This window comes from Geotrypetes seraphini, chromosome 5 (genome assembly GCF_902459505.1).
Source record: "Geotrypetes seraphini chromosome 5, aGeoSer1.1, whole genome shotgun sequence".
Taxonomy (NCBI): Eukaryota; Metazoa; Chordata; class Amphibia; order Gymnophiona; family Dermophiidae; genus Geotrypetes; species Geotrypetes seraphini.
This window is the reverse complement of record NC_047088.1, coordinates 41389627-41410369: the sequence shown is the minus strand read 5'-3', so window position 1 is coordinate 41410369 and position 20743 is coordinate 41389627. Positions and strand designations below refer to the sequence as shown.

At 42.0% G+C, this 20743-nt stretch overlaps 1 protein-coding gene across 1 annotated transcript in view; it reads right to left on the bottom strand.

Annotated features, from left to right (window-relative positions):
- Positions 1 to 20283, bottom strand: part of ARHGEF6 (Rac/Cdc42 guanine nucleotide exchange factor 6) — a 125060-nt gene extending 104777 nt beyond the window's left edge. The window contains exons 1-3 of the mRNA XM_033945764.1: positions 20097 to 20283; positions 12437 to 12520; positions 1598 to 1682 (exon numbers count right to left, since the gene is read on the bottom strand). The gene's annotated coding sequence lies outside the window, so the exon portion shown is untranslated. The remainder of the gene's footprint in view (positions 1 to 1597; positions 1683 to 12436; positions 12521 to 20096) is intronic.
- Between the last annotated feature and the right edge of the window lie 460 nt (positions 20284 to 20743).

Below are 20743 nucleotides of genomic sequence, written 5' to 3'. Positions count from 1 at the left end.
GGAGATTTTCTCCTTGATATTCAAAACTATTTAATTGACTAGGAACAGCTCCTGGCCAGCTAAACAGCGTATCAGCACTTGTCAGCAGATATTCAGTAAAATATACCTGGCAAGCATCATTGAATATTCAGTGCCTAACTGGCTATGTTTAACAGCTAAAATAGGCCACATAAATAGCAAGCCCATCTTTTGTTACGCCCAACCATATATGCACATACCCAGTTTTGCTAGTATTCAATAGAGAAATAAGCACCTATTTTCCGTTTTAGAATAGGCTCTGATTAGGCGCCTTCTAGGCACCCCTTATAGAACTGCCTCAGGGAGTTTAGCTTAAATCAGAGATATTTTAACCTACACTTCCAAAAGTGTAATTTACCATAGATACGACTGTAATCAAATTTCACCTTTGTCAGAAATGTATTAAGTCTATATGCATTAAGCCTATCAGTTATGTTAAGTCTATACGTATTAAGTCTATGTATCATTTACAACATTTGTAATCTGTTTATTTATTTATTTATTTATTTATTTTTTATTTTTTTTTATATTTTATTATTTATTTAGTTTATTTTTATTTATTTATTTTATTATTTATTTAGTTCTTCACTGTCAGTTTAATTTCCATCCTATAAGTTCACATAGAATTTTTCTTTTTTCAACCATCTTTATTTTCTCTTCTTTATTAATTTCCAGGTACTTTAGTTAGATTGTGAGCCTTCGGGACAGTAAGGGAATTTTTTAAGTACCTTCTTACTTCTCATTTATAATCTTAATGTATATTTTCTTCAAACCGCTTAGAACCTAACGGATGTAGCGGTATATAAGAAATAAATTACATTACATTACATTACATTATTTATTTATTTATTCAATTTCTATTCTGTTCTCCCAGGGGAGCTCAGAATGGTTTACATGCATTTATTCAGGTACTCAAGCATTTTTCCCTGTCTGTCCCGGTGGGTTCACAATCTACCTAATGTACCTAGGGCAATGGGGGGATTAAGTGACTTGCCCAGGGTCAAAAGGAGCAGCGTGGGTTTGAACCCACAACCCCAGGATGCTGAGGCTGTAGCTTTAACCACTGCACCATTCTAGAAATCAAAATGTAGTAAAGGTGAGCCAAGTAAAGGACAGTCAAGCCATTGTGACATCACTACTGAGGCTGGTCCTTAGGCATTGATGGAATGAAGCATTATGACATCACTATCTGCTCTGGTTACCAGAGGCTGAAGCTTTTCACACTATTTATGTATTCAATTTTCTATACTGTTCTTCCAGGGGAGCTCAGAATGGTTTACATGAATTTATTCAGGTACTCAAGCAATTTTCCCTGTCTGTCCCGGTGGGTTCACAATCTATCTAATGTACCTGGGGCAATGGGGGGATTAAGTGACTTACCCAGGGTCACAAGGAGCAGTGTGGGTTTGAACCCACAACCTCAGGGTGTTGAGGCTGTAACTTTAATTATTGCGCCACACTCTCTCCTTAACCATTAAGTGAGGATTTGGTGCGATATAAGATTGCACATAACATAAGAAACTATCTTGAAACCCTATCTCCCAAAGAAACCAATAAGTACTGTAAAACCGATACTTACCTTCAGTGGCTTTATTGAGGGCTGTCAGGGTGCTTAACACCACACAGAAATTGTCTCCTGTATACAAATCATTTGCATCAAACGCCTACAGAAAAAAAAAGTCTCAATTTAACATGAAACACCTCAACTCAACTTTACAGAAAGACAGGAAACCTTTAGTTAACTCTAGATAATACAAAATATATATATATTTTTTAAAAGGATACAGTCTCGGTTAAGATTTTCTTATTTAATTCTTAATCGTTCAGTTACAAAAAGAGCAGCTTCAGCTTCAACTTCCTTTTCCACCCTAGAATGTAAAGCAAGCTAAGGGACAGGGTTCAGAGCAGGACATTTTCAAGCTCATGCTTTCCTTCGTCTCTCTGCTCCCATTTCATCTGCTTCCTGCCCACAAATAAATTTTGCTGGGTCCAATAGTCCCTGTACACTGTGCCTTCTTCACCCTTTCTATAAGCTCAGGGAGGTAAAAACAAACACCTGGATGCACACATAAAAGCACCCCAAAACATCAAAGACAAGAGTTAAAGCTGTTTGAACCACCCTCACATCTGCTCCAAAACAAAAAAAAAAAAAAAAACAATGGTACAAAGCATCTGACTCCTTGAGATTTCATTTAAAAGAGCTCCTGTTCACTTTAATCATTTAAGTCTCAAAATCTCAATAATTAAATGTTGCAAGAACCTGAGCTCTCATTTTCAAACACAACTTTGTTTGAAATTTTTGGGAAGGGTTTTTTTTTTTTTATTGTTGCCAATATTAATTTTTTTTTTACATTTCTTTCAGCTTCACATTCCTCTTTTGCTAGGGTTACCATATTTGATGATTGCGAAACTCAAGACGCATGGCCCCATCCCGTTCCGCCCCCCCCCCCCGCCCCACCTTGTTCTGTATACGACATTATCCACATATGATTGTTGAAGTCCCTCCAGATGAAAGGGACACTGACACAGTAACCAGAGAACACACTAAAAAGTCCAGGAAACTTATAAATTAGCGATTCAGAAATACATCATGAGACTGGAAATATAGTGGGAAAAAGTATTATGGGCAAGCCAGTCAATTACAGAATTCTGTTTGCAGTTAGACAGAAAGCAAACATAGGATAGTCTGGCACAACATGAAAACAAAGGACCACAGATCAAACACGGCAGGCCATGGTAACAAAGGCTCTTAAAGAAATAGAGCAATACACAGAACCTTCAGCAAGAGACACTGAATCCCAGTATTCTGGCAGTTGTAAACACTGTGAGGAGTTCTAGGACTAGTAGAACCTCTACATCACACAGGACAAGCAATTCTAGCAGGTTCTCTACAGCCTCCATGGCTATAAATTGCAAACAGAAATATAGAAATATGATGGCAGATAAAGGTCAAATGGCCCATCCACAGCATCCACTAACTCCTCCTCTCCCTAAGAGATCCCACAAGCTTGTCCCACATGTTTCTTGAATTCAGAAACAGTCTGTCTCCACCACCTCTATTAGTAGCTATTCCACGCATCTACCACCCTTCTTAGATTACTCTTGGACTTATTACCTTTTAACTTCATTCTCTGCCCTCTCATTTCAGAGTTTCCTTTCAAATGAAAGAGATTCACCTTCTAAGAACTACATTGTTAGTTACATTTAAGTTGGAATTGGGAAAACAAGCTATTGTTAAATTATATTTTCTTAAGAAGCAGGCCTTGTTCTGTGGACAGCAACTAAAAGTGTTTCCAGATGTTGCCAAACAAATGCAGTTTAGGAGGAGACAGTTTCTACAGCTTAAGACTAAGGTCTTGGCTGTGGGAGTTACTTTTTGTTTTCTTAAATTCCCATGCAAATGTTTAATATCTTATGGAAATAATAAGTTTGTATTTGTGGACCCATCTCAATTGGACATTTTTCTTCAGGATAAGCCTTTACTTGACAATGTTTCAGAAATTAATACAGAGGTTAGTACCAAGTGACTTTAGATAGAAATTTAGCCTGTTTGTTGAAGTAAATAAATAGTTTCTTGATAATTTTCTTAAGCCTTCTATGGAACTAGATAACCCTAATAATGTGGACTAAAAAGTGAATGATTTGGCTTATTTTTATTTTTACCTGTACTTTTTTTGTGATTTTGCTTGTACTTGTTATGAGTTGTAACAAATAAATAAAAGTATAAATTTTTTAAAAAAGAGATTCATGCACCTTTATGCCATGTAGGTATTTAAACGTTTCTATCATATGTCCCATCCCCTGCCTTTCCTCCAAAGTATACATATTGAGATCTTTAAGTCTGTCCCCATACGCCTTATGATAATGACCACGCACCATTTTAGTAGCCTTCCTCTGGACCGACTCCATCATTTTTATATCTTTTTGAAGGTGCTGTCTCCAGAATTGTACACAATCTTTTAAATGAGGTCTCACCAGAATCTTATACAGGGGCATTAATATCTCCTTTTTCCTGGTCATACCTCTTTCTCTGTGACCCCTACCATCCTTCTAGCTTTTGAAGTCACCTTTTTGTCCCATTTGGCCACCTTAAGATCATCACATACTATCACTCCTAAGTCCTGCTCCTCTTTCATGCACAAAAGTTCTTCACCCACTAACTAAACTGTACCATTCCCTTGGGTTTTTGCAGCCCAAATGTATAACCTTACATTTCTTAACATTAAATCTTAGCTGTAAAATTTCAGGCCATGGAGGCAGAATCTTTGAAATCAAGAAGCAGACCCAAAAAGGGGAAAATTTAGGATAGAGGAGAAACAACAGAAGAAAGCGGCAGCAGAGGAGGCTAAGGCCACTGCACGCAGGAAAGTGAAAGGGAAAATTAGGTCCTTACCTTGATAATCTTCTTTCTGTTAACACAGCATACGAGTCCTAACAATAGATGAATATCCCATACTCAGAAGTAGACTGCAGGAGTATGAAATCTATATTTTTCAACTCCACTCCTTCTCCAGTGCTGTGCAGCTCCCTTTGGATTGTACCAAAGCAATTGAAAGCACTAAAACACAGAAAACAAGAAAGAGGAGGTACAGAGAGATTCCCCACAAACACATTTCTGTTCTGCTCTGTAAGAAATATTAAATAAGGTTAAACAACACCTTAAATAACAGGTGAACCATCAAAAACATGAATTAAGTTTATGTACTTAGGATATCTTTCCCATCGCAGCACTCTCTCTTTTCTCTTGCTTTGTTTTATTTTTTATATACTGTATATCTGACTGACAATGGAAAATCATCAGCTGTGGACACTGAATTCTGATCCAGAAAACATGCAGGTGAATCCGAAACTGATAGGGCGGGGTGTCAGGACTTGTATGCTGTTTTACCAGAAAGAATATCAATCAAGGTAAGAACCAAATCTTCCCTTCTGTTACACAAAGCATATGAGTCCTGACAATAGGTGATGTACCAAAGTAGTCTCCTGAGTCTAGGGCGGGACAGATGAGCCTGCACTTATCACTGAGAATCCAAAATGGAAAGATTCTTTGAAGACCCTTGAACTGTACATCTTCTCAGATTGTTTGCAGAAGAAAAAACTGAAGAGGGAGCTATTCTCCATTAGTGAAAGGGAGGAGCTGGGAAATTTGAGTGACACCCTTCTACAAAGTTCATGACTAAAAAAGGACAACAGCTTCAGTACAGAATCCTATGTCTTTGCAACAGAACTTAACTTTTCTTAATTAATTTAACTGACATGGTAATTGATCATACCATTGAAAACTAATTAAAACACAATCAATTAAGAGTTTTGCATGGAATTCAAAGCAGTGCCTAATGATGCCTACTTGAAAAGTAGGTGTGCTTAGGAGCGGAAGAAAAGGCATGGTATAACTTAGGGGCTTCTAATAGTCTGTGATAGGCGCTGGTATATTAGGCCAATGTACCGGCGCCTATCATTAGGATGCCTAGCAACACCCAAGTCAAGTTAGTCACCGCTAGGCATGATTCTATAAACAGCACCTAGTATTTAATTGACAACCATGTCGAGTGACACCTAGAGTTAAGCACCATTTATAGAATCAGGCCCATAATTTGTTCAGCATTGTTTATGTCTAGAAATGATAGAATTATAGAAATGATTAGTAGTACATGACGTCTATACCACAAGATAGAGGGTTATCTACTGCATATGTTACACCTATCTTTAAAAAGGGGTCAAGAGGAGACCCGGGAAACTACAGGACGGTAAGTTTGACATCGGTTCCGGGCAAGATAGAAACATAGAAAACATAGAAACATAGAAGATGACAGCAAATAAGGGCCATAGCCCATCAGGTCTGCCCACTCTACTGACCCACCCCCAAGTCTACTATCCTAGGGATCCCACTCATAAGAACATAAGAAGTTGCCTCCGCTGAGTCAGACCAGAGGTCCATCGCGCCCAGCGGTCCGCTCCCGCGGCGGCCCATCAGGCCCATTGCCTGAGCAGTGGTCCTTGACTATTTCTATAACCTATCTCTACTCCTATCCCTATAACCTAACCTCAACCCTTATCTGTACCCCTCAATTCCTTTGTCCTCTAGGAACCTATCCAAACCTTCTTTGAAGCCCTGTAACGTGTTCCTGCCTATCACAGCCTCTGGAAGCGCGTTCCATGTATCCACCACCCTCTGGGTGAAAAAGTACTTCCTAGCGTTTGTTTTAAACCTGTCCCCAATTTCTCCGAGTGCCCCTTGTACTTGTGGTTCCCCATAATTTGAAAAATCTGTCCCTGTCCACTTTTTCTATGCCCTTCAGGATCTTGAAGGTTTCTATCATGTCTCCTCTAAGTCTCCGCTTCTCTAGGGAGAATAGCCCCAGCTTTTTAGCCTGTCAGTATATGAGAGGTTTTCCATACCCTTTATCAATTTAGTTGCTCTTCTATGGACTCCCTCGAGTACTGCCATGTCTTTCTTGAGGTACGGCGACCAGTACTGGACGCAGTACTCCAGATGCGGGCGCACTATTGCGCTATAAAGTGGCAGGATGACTTCCTTCATCCTGGCCGTGATGCCCTTCTTAATGATGCCAAGCATTTTGTTTGCTTTCCTTGAGGCTGTGGCGCACTGTGCCAATGCCTTTAGTGTTGTGTCCACCATTACTCCCAGGTCTCTTTCAAGGTTACTTACCCCTAGCAGTGATCTCCCCATTTTGTAGGTGAACATCGGGTTCTTTTTCCCTACATGCATGACCTTACACTTCCCTATGTTGAAGCTCATTTGCCACTTTTTGGCCCACTCTTCCAGTGTCATCAGATCCTTTTGGAGATTTTCGCAGTCTTCAGTTGTTTTAACCCTGCTGCATAGTTTGGTGTCATCCGCAAATTTAATGACCTCGCATTTTGTTCCCGCCTCCAGGTCGTTAATAAATATATTGAACAGGAGCGGTCCCAGCACCGACCCCTGCACTCCTGGTGACAGGTTCCCTTGGCTTAACCCTCTAAGGGATCCCACATGGGTATCCCCATTTGCTCTTAAATTCTTGCACGCTGTTTGCCTCGATCACCTGCACCAGGAGCTCGTTCCAAGGATCAACCACTCTCTCGGTGAAGAAATATTTCCTGGTGTCGCCATGAAATTTCCCGCCCCTGAGTTTGAGCGGATGCCCTCTTTGGCTGAGGGTCCTTTGAGAAAGAGAATCTCTTCTTCCATCTTGATACGTCCAGTAATATACTTAAACGTCTCGATCATGTCTCCTCTCTCCCTACGTTCCTCGAGTGAGTATAGCCGCAAATTTTTCAGCCTTTCCTCGTACGATAGATCCTTGAGCCCGAGACCATCCTGGTGACCATCCGTTGCACCTAGAGAATGACACGGGGAAAAAATCTGTCCCCGTCACCGCCCCGTCCCCAGCCCACCATCCTCTGCACCGCCCCGTCACCGCCGTTCCCTTCACCGCCCCATCACCGTCACCGCCATCCCTTTCACCGCCCCGTCACCGCCACTGCCATCTCATTCACCGCCCCGTCACCGTCCCCGCTGCATCCATATATGCCTTAGTACTGTAATATTTAGCTTATTCCTTTCTTATAAATCAAAGTTCCTGCTGCTGAACTAGAGAAAGAGATGTTCAGCTGGCAGGACTTTGTTTATAAATTTTTATCAACACAACTAATATACTACTTTATCCTAAAGCAAAAAATAAATAAATAAATATAATTTTTTTTTCTACTTTTGTTGTCTGGTTTCTGCTTTCCACATCTTCTCATTCAATTCCTTCCATCCACTGTGTGTCTTCTCTCTGCGTCTTCCATTTGCTGTTACTGTGCCTCTCCCTTCACCCCCCCACCCCCAATTGGTCTAGCATCCATCTTCTTCCCTCCGCTCCCCCACAGTCTGGCATCTGTCTTCTTCCCAATCTGTCTTCCACATTTCCCCTCAGGGTCTGTTCCTCTCCACCCTCCTTCAATGTCTGTCCTATTCCTTTCCACCACCACCCTTCCCTCCCTCCTTTACCATCTGTTCCTTTCTACCACCCTTCAGCTCCTCTCACATGGCCTATCTATCTACCTTCCTCCCTCTTATTTTCATGGCACATTACAATGTAATTTGTGCAAGCCACTGGAGCCTGCAAGCTCGGTCCCTGTCCCATCCCCACAAACCATCTCGCTTCTGTGCTCCTATTTTCCCCATTTCTAATATCTCCCCTATGTATCTGCCATTGCCCCCCCCCCTGTGTCCATATACCATCCCCATGGCATGTCACCTTTATGTCTCTGTCCCTATGCCCCATGCACATAATTTCCCCTCTTTCTATTACCTTCCTGTGTCTAGATTTCCCCTATCTTCCTCTTCCATACCAGTGTGTCTCTTCTTTTCAACCCCATCTAGCTTTTTTCCCTCTTTCTTTTCCCCCCCCCCCCTGCTTCTAGCATCTGGCTCACCTGCCTGTCCTTCCCTTTCTTTCCTGCTGTGGGTTTTTCTTTCCGTCTTCATCCCCTTGGCCCAGAATCCTTTTCCCTTTCACTCCCTCCTTCCAGTCTGAGCCTGGTTGGGCAGAAGCAATGCGCTGTTCCTTCATCTCCAAGGTAATATGCTATATTAATATGGTATTGCACCTGGTAAGTTTGCAACCACCACTTCCTCTTCCCTCAACATGCAATAGAGGTAGACAGCTCATAATAGTGAAAGCGGTTTCTAGAACTGCACATCTAGATAACCAAAGTTCCAAATAAGCAGGTAGGGTAGATGGTGTTATTTAGTACAAAACATTCATTCTTCTTACACCTTAAGTACCAACCACTACTCCAACAAATAATGAACAATGGCAACTAGTGCATTACAGGCGATTGATGTGGCACATGTTGTTCTCAGCGTTAACCAAAAAACGATGCTCTCTAGTAGAAATGCATGTAACATATCTTACAGATGGATTGCGCGGTCCCCACAGCCCCCACCCGCCTGCCCAAATGATCCTAATGTTTAGCCAGCTCTCTCCCTTCTCCTCACCTTAGTTTGTAGGTTTTCTTTTTCGATGACCTGCACACTTTCCCAAAGAGCCGCGCACACGCGGCTGCTCAGTGTTCAATCTTCTGCTCTGCTGCAACTTCCTGTTTCCGGTTGCGTCAGAGCAGAAGATCGAAACTGAGCAGCAGCGGGTGTGCGGCTCTTTGATAGTGTGCGGGTCGCCGAAAAAGAAAACCTACAAACTAAGGTGAGGAGAAGGGAGAGAGCTGGCTAAACACTAGGATCGATTGGGCAGGCGGGTGTGGGCTGCGGGGACCGCGCGATCCTTCATGCCTCACTGCGGGAACAAGACCATTCACCGCTCCACGGGGCGGTGAATGGCCTTGTCCCCGTCCCCGCAGCGACTGCTATTTTTTGTTCCCCGTTTTGGCGGGTTACCTGCGGCTAAACACGATGGCCGCGGGTAAACCGCCTCCGTGTCATTCTCTAGTTGCACCGACTCTACTCTCAGCACATCTTTTCGGTAATGTGGCCTCCAGAATTGCACACAATATTCCAAATGAGGTCTCACCATGGTTCTGTATAATGGCATTATGACTTCAGGCTTCCGACTGACAAAACTCCTGCGGATGCAACCTAACAACTGTCTTGCCTTAGATGAAGCCTTCTCCACATGATCAGCAGTTTTCATGTCTGCGCTGATGATCACTCCCAAGTCTCGTTCTGTTGAAGTTCTAGCTAAGGTCTCACCATTCAAGGTGTAAGTTCTGCACGGATTTCTGTTGCCGAGATGCATGATCTTGCATTTCTTAGCGTTGAAGCCCAGCTGCCAGGTCGAGGACCAAAGCTCCAACAAATGTAAGTCCTGTGTCATACTATCGGGTGAATTGCCATCTCTCACTATATTGCATAGTTTGGCGTCGTCAGCGAATAACATTATCTTACCTTAAAGCCCCTGAGTTAGGTCCCCTATGAATATGTTGAAAAGGAGCGGGCCCAAGACTGAGCCCTGCGGTACTGGTCACCTCCGATGTTTTAGAGAGGGTACCGTTAACTACCACCCTCTGAAGTCTGCCACTCAGCCAGTCATTGACCTATGTAGTTAGTGTTTCTCCCAGCCCCATTGATTTCATCTTGCTCAACAGCCTGCGATGCGGGACATTATTGAAAGCTTTGCTGAAGTCTAGGTATACGACATCCACGGATTCTCCCAAGTCTAGCTGTTTTGTTACCCAGTCAAAGAAGCTGATGAGATTGGATTGGCAGGACCTATCCTTGGTGAATCCGTGTTGACTGGGATCCCGTAGATTCTCCTCATCCAAGATTGCATCTAATTTACGTTTGATTAGTGTTTCCATGAGTTTGCTTACTATTGATGTGTGCCCTGCAACCCTTTTTGTGCAGTGGAACGACGTTAGCCGTTTTCCAGTCTATGGGGACTCTCCCCGAACTTAGGGATGGTAGAAGCACTGATAAAGGACAGCATCTGTGAGCACATCGAAAAAAATGGGCTGATGAACGTGAGCCAACATGGCTTCTGCAAGAGAAGATCATGCAAAACAAACTTACTGCACTTCTTTGAGGGGGTAAACAGCCAGTTGGACAAAGGGGAACCCGTGGACATCATTTACCTCGACTTCCAAAAGGCCTTTGACAAGGTACCCCATGAGCAGCTACTTAGGAAGTTGTGGAACCACGGGGTGGAAGGGGATGTACACAGATGGGTCAAACACTGGTTGGCAGGCAGAGGGTTGGAGTGAAGGGTCACTACTCGGGCTGGAGGAGGGTCACAAGCGGAGTTCCGCTGGGGTCGGTACTCGGACCACTGCTGTTCAATGTATTTATTAATGACCTGGAAACGGGGACGAAGTGTGAAGTTATAAAATTTGCGGATGACACTAAACTCTGTAGAAGGGTTAGATCTGCAGAAGAGTGTGAGAACCTACAAAGGGACCTGAACAAACTGGAGGAGTGGGCGAATAAATGGCAGATTAACTTCAATGTAGGGAAATGCAAGGTCATGCATATAGGGAGAAAGAACCCGATGTTCAGCTACCAAATGGGGGGATTAGTATTAGAGGGAAGTAACCTTGAAAGAGATTTGGGTGTAGTGGTGGACACAACAATGAAGTCAACGGCACAATGCGCAGCAGCCGCGAAGAAGGCAAACAGAATGTTGGGTATTATTAAGAAGGGTATTACGACCAGAACGAAAAAAGTCATCCTGCCGATGTATCGGACAATGGTGCGCCCGCACCTGGAGTACTGTGTTCAGTATTGGTCACCGTACCTTAAGAAGGATATGGCAATACTTGAGAGGGTCCAGAGGAGAGCGACACGAATGATTAAGGGCATGGAAAATCTTTCATACACTGAAAGATTGGAGAGACTGGGGCTCTTCTCCCTGGAAAAGCGGAGACTCAGAGGAGACATGATAGAGACCTACAAGATCATGAAGGGCATAGAGAGAGTAGAGAGGGACAGATTCTTCAAACTTTCAAAACATAAAAGAACAAGAGGGCATTTGGAAAAGTTGGAAGGGGACAGATTCAAAATGAATGCTAGGAACTTCTTCTTTACCCAGCGTGTGGTGGATACCTGGAATGCGCTTCCAGATGGCGTAATAGGACAGAGTACGGTACTGCAGTTCAAGAAAGGATTGGACAATTTCCTGCTGGAAAAAGGGATAGAGGGGTATAGATAGAGGACTACTGCACAGGTCCTGGACCTGTTGGGCCGCCGTGTGAGCGGACTGCTGGGCATGATGGACCTCAGGTCTGACCCAGTGGAGGCATTGCTTATGTTCTTATGTTCTTATAATCCTGCAAAACTCCAGCCTCGGGTATAGGCTAAATTACATTTTAAAAAAATTAAAAACCTTTACTAATAAAAAAATAATTAACCCAGAAATCACATACCCTATTTCAGTTTTTAAGCTGTAGAATATTAAAAAGATCAAAGTTGTAAAATAAATTGTATACTCCCATTCTACTGACCCTAAAGTACACAAAACTTTCAAAAATTAAAGTTGCTCCTCTACACTTTTAGAATCTATCGTTGTTATATGTAACCCCACTTTTCATTCAGCAGGTCACATATGCATGAGATTGCATACAATGGAAGTAGTACATGCAAATAAAAAAGATCGCGTGCATATTCATTGTGGAAATTTTGAAAACCCAATTGAGTTGTCCAACAATATAATAGTTTATAAGTTTCAGGAAACAGGGATTGTCTATAAAGCAGTAGATACATCTGGTTGCACTACACCAATACTAATAATAATTTATTTGGAAGGGTTTCCAATTTGTTTCACGTGTGTATAAAAGATCAGTGACTTCACTAAACGACCTGGAAATAGCAGCAGTTTACTTCTTCTTCTTCCAGCACCTCCTCTAACTCTCAATCCCAAAAGGTACTGACATAATGAAAGCACTTTATACTAAAATATGGTAATTCAGAGCGACTCACCTCAATTTTAAGCGATGCACATCCTTTTAGGAATTCCTTGATGTTTCCAATGCAATCTGCTTCATTCTTTGGCTCCAGACAATACTAAAGTTAAAACAAACGAGCAATAGAGATAAGCTCTTTTGGGAGGATGGGCTAAAAACATCTAATTAATTAATTAAATGGTGTGGCTTTTGTCCTGCAGTTTTCACAGCTTCTCCTATGCTTCCTATTGGGATAATCTTTCCTTTTTTCTTAAGATTGGCTAGTCATTTATTAAATAATAAAGTACAGAAAAAAGAAAGGTACAACTGTCAGGAAGATCAAAGGTAATCAACCTAAACAAATATAATACCACCAGCATCCATAAAGAGTAAAGTTAATGAAAGAAAAAAAAACAACAACATAATTTTGGAAGCATAAAACTCTTCCCTCATAATCAATACTCCCTCTAAGAATTGGCAAGATATGTGCAAATTTTTTCTCATGTGAGCGACAAGTTCTAAAAACCAACAATTTTCCAGATTTGCAAGCATTTTTGTGAGTGGCCATGTAAAATATGAGTGATACTCCTAGCATGTATTGTATAAGCAATTGCTCTCTTGAAGAGAGAACTTAGCTCATAACTATGAATCACAAACCCTACTTAGATTTCTCAGCCAGAAAAAAAACCTAGTAAAAAAGGATCCACAAATATAGACTGGTTGTCCTCAAGGAAATTTCACCTAAAAGGAAGCTCCAACTGTATTGTATCTCCACCTCCCAAGGAGAGCCAGAAACCCTCTTCAAAGAGCGGGCAAAGAATCATCTCAATATCCAAGGAGCACAGTTCAGCAAATTAAGCCATCAGGAGCAAAGACTGAAGGTGGAAGCTCCTAAAACCCAACAAGATGGAAGAAGCCAAAGGAACCCACAGACCGCAGCCCTGGGAGCTCCCAAGGAAGAATTTAAAAGCTGCCGACCCAGAAACACAGCTCCTACACCCCCTTACTTGCCTTACTGACGTCCCAGAGGATGATACCAAGAGACAATAGAATCCCCCCACTGTGCCCACTAGAATGTGTGCTTATCCGAATCCTAAAGTTCAGTTACTCCAGAAGAGCAACGGGGATGCTAGGTAGAGGGAGAATCCAACTTGTCCCCATCAAGATGAGATGAACTGCAACAGAAGAAATCCCACAAGGAAAAAAGCCAAGTGGCAAAGACACATGTGTACCTCAATAGGTGAGCCTGTCCTAGGAAGGAACCAACCTGAACCTGAAGATCACCCAGAACACAGGACTTACTGAGAGCTTTAAGGAAAACATTAGCTGGGCCCACATGATGTCCCATAAAACTACAAGTTGTTGTTTTTTTAAATTTTTTTGAGCAGCTAATAATCAACCAGCAATATCCAACCATGAAACAATACCCCTTGGGTTGGAAGGCACCTATCAGGAGGGGCTATTCTGCCTTCTGCCAGCTCCATGTCGCCACTGCCAAAACCTAGGACCAAGGCAGAGGCAGGAGCAGATAAGTACATGATGGAATCTCAGACACACCTGCAACCACAATTCCTTAGAACCCATTACTACTTCTTGCTGCTAAGTGATCTGGATACATCGAAGGTTCGTCAACTAGAAGGTTTTCCACAGGGATGTACCTTTCTTGTAAAGCCAGAGAGCAGAACCAAGGAGAAACAGAAGTTTCCCCTTTGGCTCTTTGTTCTCTAGTCTAATCAATACTTTTCCTGATAGTCTTCCCTGCACAGAGAAGCACCTTAAGTCCCCATACATGAACCCTATGCCAAGCCATTTGCCACTTATAGAAGAAAGCCTGAACCTAGAGGTTTTTTTTTTTAATATAAAAAGTTGCCAGGCATCAGTCAGCCTCCTTATGTTGGAGACTACCCAACATCCAGAGGAGCTAGCCTTCATCCAGAGCTTAAAGGGATTTCTAGACTCAGCACACACCTGAGGATCTCCAGTCAAACCACAGCCACAAGCCTAGAGTGCCCCTGAAGTAGACATTTATTTAATAGTAGACATTCAGAATATATCTAAAAAAAAAAGAGGAAGTTTTACTAATAGGTGATTTTAACATGCCGGATGTTGATTGGGGTATCCCTATTGCGGGATCTTCTAGAAGTAGGGAGATCCTGGATTCTCTACAAGGAGAACTGTTACAGCAGTTGGTAATGGAACAAACGCGGGATGGGTGTCATACAGGATTAGTGCTTACAAATGGGGAAAGTGTTTGATGTTACAGTGGGTGATCATCTGCCATCCAGTGATGGCAGATGATGGAGAAGAGGGTGCATAGTACGGTTCAATATTAAGATGGATATAGAGAGGGCTCATTTAAAAGTAAATGTTCTAGACTTTTTAAAAATCTTTGTTCAGATGGGGGATTACATCACGGAATTGTTGTTGGGATGGGAATGTCTGGAAGGAGTAGAAATGCAATGAGCAAAACTGAAAGGAGTTATTGTAAGGGCGACAAACCTTTTTGTGAGGCAAGTAAGTAAAAGTAAGAGGAAAAGAAGGCTGCTTCGGTTCTCAAAAGTAGTAGCTGAGAAGGTAAAGAATAAGAGGTTAGCTTTTATAAACTACAAAAGATCGCAGAAAGATGAAAACAGGCAAAAATATCTGGAAAAGTTAAGAGAGGCTGGTTGAGTAGTCAGAAAAGCAAGGATACAAATGGAAGAAAAAATAGCTGATAGTAAAGTGGGGAGACAAGACACTTTTTTAGATATCAGTGATAGGAAGAAGTGCAAAAGTGGCATTGTGAGACTCAAAGGTGAAGGGGAGAAATATGTAGAAGATGATAAAGCTGAATTGCTTAACAAATATTTCTGTTCTGTATTCACAGCTGAAGCGCTGGAAGCAAGACTACAGAAGACAAACACGAATAGGGATGGAAGAGTGGTAGACCCTGATCAATTTTCAAAGGGTTGTGTTCATGAGGAGCTAGCTAAATTAAAGATAGACAAAGTGATGGGGCCCGATGGTGTACATCCGAGAGTGCTGAAGCTGATCCCTAGGACCCTCACCACCTCAGGGAATCGAAAAGGGAGAGGGAAAGGAAAGACACCCCCCCTCAAAGGCCTGAACACACTACCTCCCTGGCAGGTGTCCCGCAGGACCCCCTACTGCCAACCACAGCCCTTTTACACTTAGGTTGTAACCTGGGGAACACAAATGCTCACTCCAGATCATGAGGTACATCAAAACCTGCCTGTACCTAATAAAGCCAGGCCTACAGAGAAAGGCTAATTCTGCTGCAATAGTCTAAGCTACAACCATTTGCTGGGGGTAGAGAATGCTGACAGACTGTATTGTTTCACCACTCATTCTTGTATTTGGAAGAGTGAAGGAGTACCCTAGTGGTTAGTGTTGTGGTCTGAGAACCTGGGCTCAATTTCCACTGCAGCTCTCTGTGACTCTAGACAAGTCATTTGCCCCAGGTACAAAATAAATACCTGCATATAGTTACTTTGATTGTAACCACAGAAAGGCAGTAGTATATCGAGTTCCATTCCCTATATCACTGTAAGTCAGTGTTCTCTGCTTCCATCTGCTGGTTGGGAAGCATAACCGTTTGTCATAACTGGTCTAACAGGATGATAAGGATATGATCCTCGGGGAGATGGCAAGAGTGGAGGATGGAAAGCTTGTGGGTAGGTGAGAAGTAAAAAGAAGACTGAGGACAGAAAGAAAGAGGAGAGAATGGGGTAAAATCTAGCTGTGAGTAAAGATGCATAAAAGTGAGAAACTGAGAAAAAAAAGATGATGGCAGAGACAAAGGTAGAAAAAAAAAAGAAGACAGGTAAAGAAAGATGAAAATGAAACCCAGGAAAAGACCTTAGATGAAGACAACATAAGAAAAGTAGAGAGACTGCGACAACCCAATTAGTATAATAAAATGCCCAGATCACAAACTAGAAAAATAAAATGTTTTTGCAATTTTTGGGAACTGGATTGTGTCAGGTTTGGGAAATGTGTACCTCTTATTTTTTGTTTTTTTTTCTTTAGTAGGAGGAGGAATGGAAGTAAAACCCGGATGTCTCAATCCGTCCTCCTTTTTCTGGAGCCATATGGTAACTCTACTCTTAACCCTTTCAGGACCATAAGGATTGTAGGCCAATTTTTGTGGTTTTGACGACATTTTTATGGTAAAAAGGGCTTGCAGATGCCAAAAAATTGATTTTTTTTGTGAAATATCATTATTTTTTTTTAAAAAAAATCACACTTCTGGCTTATGGACAGTGTGGCAAGTGAATCTTCTCGTCAATCTGGCAACGACGCTAATGAATGAATGTCGGAACCAGTTTGTTTACATAAAGGCAGTATCATATGGAATTCGTACATATCAAATTTAGAACTGTAGACTATCCCAATCAAAATTTATAGGATTTTAAAGTTATGGGACAAATATGTCCCTTGGTCCTGAAAGGGTTAACCTATAGATTTCTACAGGAATCTATAGCACTTCAGCTTGTTCTGAGTTCCAATAGGTGGCGTTATCCATGTTCTAGTACCTGTTGTAATATTTTATTTCATAGATTCATTTGTTGCTGTTACCAAAGTGGTGCCATTAGAATTAGAATGGTTTTTCATCATTCTAAGTAGCACAGAAACAAAGAAACTTAATGATAGATAAAGGCCAAATGGCCCATCCACAGCATCCACTAAGTAGCAAGGGGAACTAACCTAATTTTGTTCTGAACCCTCTACTGGGTAAATTTCTGTAATCATAGGATATGCTTTACAAACTGTATTTCCAGGGATTATCCCATATATATTCCAAGCTTTGCTCCCATGTAAGGATAAGTGAAATTCTTAATGTTTCACAATATATTTGTCTCAGCTTTTGAGAGCTTTAGATTGGGTTCTGTAGCCAAAGATGTTTGTTAAGAAAGAGCAAAAAAAAAAAAACCTGTAAAAGATGGTTGTGTCTTGGGAGGTGATTCAGCTTTAACGGATGCATAACTTGGAGGAGGGGCAATCTGAAAAATAAATAAAAGGGGGCCCATCCATAGTCTGCCAAGGCACCATACATGGTTAAAGCATCTGGCCCCCAGTGTAAAATGGAAAACAGACTTTTTTTTTACTGCGTTACTGTGTGATCCAGGCTACCTCCACTATAAAGAGTGGTATTATAAAATTGCCATTTAGATATGTATACAACCTACATATGTAACTGCCACTAGTTTACAGATGCAGATGCCATGCATGGTATGCCATCCTTTATATCAACTTTCCCTTTCAAGCTGCCCGTGTTTCCAGTTCATGACCTATTTTAAGTTATCACACCAAACTGTCTGCTTTCCATCTTTTGGCTTTCAGTTCTAGTTTTGCTTTTTGCCACCAGAGCCTCCAAGAACATGACCATCACATCTAATTTTCCTTTGAGCTAAATATTCTGGCATGGTTGCTCTTTCATTTGAGATCATATCCTTCCAGTTAACCTTCATTTATGTGAAAATGCAGGGAGGGGAATGTACCTAAGTGAAAAGTCCTAAAAGTCACTTATTTTTTAAAGGACTATTCAAAGTGATTTTATACAGTAGATGCCCAGAACTAGTGACAGCAGTGCACAAACACACACACACAAATTTAAACCTGCTCTGAATACATTTTGTTTATACACTCTGTAAATGTACCAATTTTATAAAATATACATGTACATCACAACACTGCCTTCGTCCAAATTACACCCCCAAGAGACCCCCCTACGCACACGCCACATAAATAAGTGCAAGCTTTTGGCTGAAAAGGAAAGAACTGAAAAAAAAAGTCTATTAAAAAACAAAGGCCCAATAATTAAAACAGCAATAATAAAATGGCTGAATGGCTGCAGCTGCACAACCTGGATCACTTCCTGACCAGCATCCACCAAACCTCCTCCCCACCGATTCATTCCTCCAAGCACATACCCCTGATCCAATTCTTTCAATACATATCTACCCCTCAATCCATCATAGCAAACTCCCCTACAAAACAGATCTCTCTCTCCAACATAAACCCTGCTCTTTCTCCCATGGTAGTTACCTGGGGTTTTCCCTGGTAGTCTAGTGACCAAAAGCAGTAGTGGCCCCATCCATTCATGCCCTGAGGTTGCACAGATTCAAAATGGCACAGATGACCCCCTAGTGGTAGTCTTCTAATAAGGAAACATGACCCCTAGTGTTAGTACTATGAAACTACTGCTAGGGGTCATTGGAACCATTTTGAACCTGTCACTGCTCCTGCCTTGGGTCACTAAACAATTAGGGAGTCATCCAAGTAAGACCCAGAGCAGAGGAAAGAGGGGTAGGGGAAAATCGGATCGGGGTATACACACTACCATTGCTTTATCTCTCAGTTTTGGGGCCAAAAGCAGGATATCTGATGGTAATGCAGAGGGGTATTATGTGCAGCCACACTCTTGGCAGTTGTGACAGCTAGAACATGGCACCAATCCACATGCTGTCACAAGTGGTCCACTCCTCTGCTCTGTCCTAATCACACTGATGACCTACTCCCACCCTTGTTAAGCAGCTAGCACAGGGTTTCTTGAGGGTTGGGATGGTTTGTTGTTGTTTTTTTTTTTACCATGCTGACTGGTTTTAATGTGCCCTAGCTGTTAGAATGAGTCTGCGCTAACATCTGCTGCATAGTAAAGACTTCACTAGTTTCTAAACGCATCTTAGCAAAAAGGCCTCTTTGTGTAATATGTTGGGAAAAGAGTACTTCTTGGTGAAATATCTAGAAATTCCCCATGACTTTTTTGTGAGCAGGAAAGCATATAAAGTATACTGTAGGTGTGCAACTTGTGCTCCAAGATTGCTGAACTCAACTGGCAGACTAAGCATGCAAGTCTTTCTTTGCTGTTCCTTGACTTGATTGCACTTATACATACACTTAAAAAACATGACCTAGTGCAAAACACCCAAAACGTTCATATGTGAAACCAAAAATTATTTCACTATCGTTTTGAGAGAGAAATGGGTAACCTTGGCAAAAGTCAGAGAGAAGGGGCATTGGGATCATGAGGGGGGGGGGACAGTAGGACAGAGTGGACAGGTGGTCTCCCACAATAGGGACGCATTGGCACAGTCTCCTGCTCCTCACAGAAACAGCAATACACATAGACAGTCCCCTGGATCAACTGACGTGAAACACAGCCACCCACCCCTGCAATGACCTACATCCACAAGTCCCAAGAGATTTACACAAACACCTCCTACTCTTGGTAGCTTACACATACACACACATTTCACCCTTAGTGCAACTGACTCACACCCTCCTGCTTTTGTTTTCATCTCATCTCTCCTTGTATGCATTGAATTCTCTTTTCCCTTTGCCCCTCATTTTTCTCGCCACCAATCCTCTCATCTGCTGTCTTTATTATCACCCCCTTATCTTGTACTCCACCAATTTCTTCCTTCCTTCTCTACCTTGCTGCAGCTACAGTACCCCCTCATCTCTTCATCTACCCTCTTGCTTCTCTTCTCCTTCCTATCCTTGATTCTTACACAAGCCTCTACCACCTCCTGCTTGCATTTAATAATATATATATATATATAATTTTTTTTAAGTACAGTATTTACATGCTCTTCTCAGACCAGCAGACAATTTTTTTATAACAGCAGGAGCCTAGCTGCCTCCTAATAAAGGTTCATGTGACATCTGGCTTAGGCGCGTTGCTGCTAACTTACTTTTTTTCCGACTGGACGGCAAGAGCAGTCACTGCTCCTCCTGCCCCGCTGCTCGAACCGGCATTCAAAGACAGCTCCAAGCCGAAGCACTGGACAGCAAACCAAACCACCCCACTCCACTCCCTGCTCCTCGTAGAAGGGACTCTCTCGCCCAACTACAATAGGAATAAGAATTAGACTAGTGAATCCTCAGATCACTGCTGCAGGCTGGAAAAAAAAAGTCTATTCAAGTGAGTTCCACTTTTTTAAGTTTAAAAAAAAAAAATCAAATGTTTTTCTTGCATAGGAAAGTAAGCTGCCCTGCAGAACTGCTTTCCCAGTTTTACTTCCTGTTTCCTTCAGCCAATCAGCTCAGACCGAGCGAGTTCTCGCTTCTGCAGCACTAGTTACTAGGTTGGGGGAGAGACGTGCAATCAGGAACAGGAAGTGTTAGGACGTGCTTTGAAGAAAATAAAACGAGGCATGCTGTCATATCATCCAGAGCAGCCAATGTAGAAAACAAGTAACCATCAGATCACTAAAAGTAGATCAAATTTTCATAGCCTTGTCATGAGATAAGCAGTAGCTTTCCCAAAGGTTATCTAGCCAATCATTTTTATTGATTTTTTTTTCTTCAAGAACTCATCCAAACTTCATTTGGGTCACAT